Source organism: Salvelinus fontinalis, unplaced genomic scaffold, assembly GCF_029448725.1.
Source record: "Salvelinus fontinalis isolate EN_2023a unplaced genomic scaffold, ASM2944872v1 scaffold_0492, whole genome shotgun sequence".
Lineage (NCBI taxonomy): Eukaryota > Metazoa > Chordata > Actinopteri > Salmoniformes > Salmonidae > Salvelinus > Salvelinus fontinalis.
In genome coordinates this window covers 35,001-37,500 of record NW_026600701.1, presented here as the reverse complement: position 1 = coordinate 37,500, position 2,500 = coordinate 35,001, and the positions used below count along the sequence as shown (strand labels likewise).

The following is a 2,500-nucleotide window of genomic DNA, read 5'->3' as shown; positions in this document are numbered from 1 at the left end:
AAACCATCCTCTGCTACCTTGTTTTTTTTAGCAATGGAGTACGAACAAAAATAAAAAAATTCGTAATTTCATGTGCATTTGTCAGTGCCTGCAATTATATATTTTTTTACCTCTTCTATCAGTTCGTATAGGTCATACTGAGAACACAGTGCCCCAGTGGCCTAATGGATAAGGCACGGGCCTCCTAAGCCAGGGATTGTGGGTTCAAGTCCCATCTGGGGTGGTTGGAAGCAGAGTGGCGCAGCGGAATCGTGCTGGGCCCATAACCCAGAGGTCGATGGATCGAAACCATCCTCTGCTAACATATTTTTTTAGCAATGGAGTATGAACAAAAATAAAAAATGCGTAATTTCATGGGCATTTGTCAGTGTCTGCCATTATATATTTTTTTACCTCTTCTATCAGTTCGTATAGGTCACACTGAGAACAAAGTGCCCCAGTTGCCTAATGGATAAGATACTGTACTCCTAAGTCAGGGTTTGTGGGTCCAATCTTGGGTGGTTGGAAGCAGAGTGGCGCAGCGGAAGCGTGCTGGGACCATAAACCAGAGGTTGATGGATCGAAACCATCCTCTGCTAACCTGTTTTTTTAGCAATGGAGTACGAACAAAAATATAAAATTCGTAATTTCATGGGCATTTGTCAGTGCCTGCCATTATATATGTTTTTACCTCTTCTATCAGTTCATATAGGTCATACTGATAACACAGTGCCCCAGTGAACTAATGGATAAGATACTGTACTCCTAAGTCAGGGTTTGTGGGTCCGATCTTGGGTGGTTGGAAGCAGAGTGGCGCACCGGAAGCGTGCTTGGCCCATAACCCAGAGGTCGATGGATCGAAACCATCATCTGCTAACCTGTTTTTTTAGCAATGGAGTACGAACAAAAATAAAAAATTCGTAATTTCATGGGCATTTGTCAGTGCCTGCCATTATATATTTTTTTACCTCTTCTATCAGTTCGTATAGGTCACACTGAGAACACAGTGCCCCAGTTGCCTAATGGATAAGATACTGTACTCCTAAGTCAGGGTTTGTGGGTCCAAGCTTGGGTGGTTGGAAGCAGAGTGGTGCAGCGGAAGCGTGCTGGGCCCATAACCCAGAGGTCGATGGATCGAAACCATCATCTGCTAACCTGTTTTTTTAGCAATGGAGTACGAACAAAAATAAAAAAATTGTAATTTCATGGGCATTTGTCAGTGCCTGCCAATATATATTTTTTTACCTCTTCTATCAGTTCGTATAGGTCATACTAAGAACACAGTGCCCCAGTGGCCTAATGGATAAGGCACTGGCCTCCTAAGCCAGGGATTGTGGGTTCAAGTCCCATCTGGGCTGGTTGGAAGCAGAGTGGCGAAGAGGAAGCGTGCTGGGCCCATAACCCAGAGGTCGATGAATCGAAACCATCCTCTGCTACCTTGTTTTTTTTAGCAATGGAGTACGAACAAAAATAAAAAAAATTCGTAATTTCATGTGCATTTGTCAGTGCCTGCAATTATATATTTTTTTACCTCTTCTATCAGTTCGTATAGGTCATACTGAGAACACAGTGCCCCAGTGGCCTAATGGATAAAGCACTGGCCTCCTAAGTCAGGGTTTGTGGGTGCAATCTTGGGTGGTTGGAAGCAGAGTGGCGCAGCGGAAGCGTGCTGGGCCCATAACCCAGAGGTCGATGGATCGAAACCATCCTCTGCTAACCTGTTTTTTTAGCAATGGAGTACGAACAAAAATAAAAAATTCGTAATTTCATGGGCATTTGTCAGTGCCTGCCATTATATATGTTTTTACCTCTTCTATCAGTTCATATAGGTCATACTGATAACACATTGCCCCAGTGGCCTAATGGATAAGATACTGTACTCCTAAGTCAGGGTTTGTGGGTCCCATCTGGGGTGGTTGGAAGCAGAGTGGCGCAGCGGAAGCGTGCTGGGCCCATAACCCAGAGGTCGATGGATCGAAACCATCCTCTGCTAACCTGTTTTTTTTAGCAATGGAGTACGAACAAAAATAAAAAATTCGTAATTTCATGGGCATTTGTCAGTGCCTGCCATTATATATTTTTTTACCTCTTCTATCAGTTCGTATAGGTCATACTGAGAACACAGTGCCCCAGTGGCCTAATGGATAAGGCACTGGCCTCCTAAGCCAGGGATTGTGGGTTCAAGTCCCATCTGGGGTGGTTGGAAGCAGAGTGGCGCAGCGGAAGCGTGCTGGGCCCATAACCCAGAGGTCGATGGATCGAAACCATCCTCTGCTAACATATTTTTTTAGCAATGGAGTATGAACAAAAATAAAAAATTCGTAATTTCATGGGCATTTGTCAGTGTCTGCCATTATATATTTTTTTACCTCTTCTATCAGTTCGTATAGGTCACACTGAGAACAAAGTGCCCCAGTTGCCTAATGGATAAGATACTGTACTCCTAAGTCAGGGTTTGTGGGTCCAATCTTGGGTGGTTGGAAGCAGAGTGGCGCAGCGGAAGCGTGCTGGGCCCATAACC

The 2,500-nt window shown here is 44.4% G+C and overlaps 1 non-coding gene across 1 annotated transcript; it reads left to right on the top strand.

The window, feature by feature from the left end:
* The first annotated feature begins 2,105 nt into the window (after positions 1–2,105).
* On the top strand, positions 2,106–2,178 carry trnar-ccu (transfer RNA arginine (anticodon CCU)). Its single transcript has one exon. It is a non-coding gene; the product is annotated as a tRNA-Arg (tRNA).
* Positions 2,179–2,500: the final 322 nt, after the last annotated feature.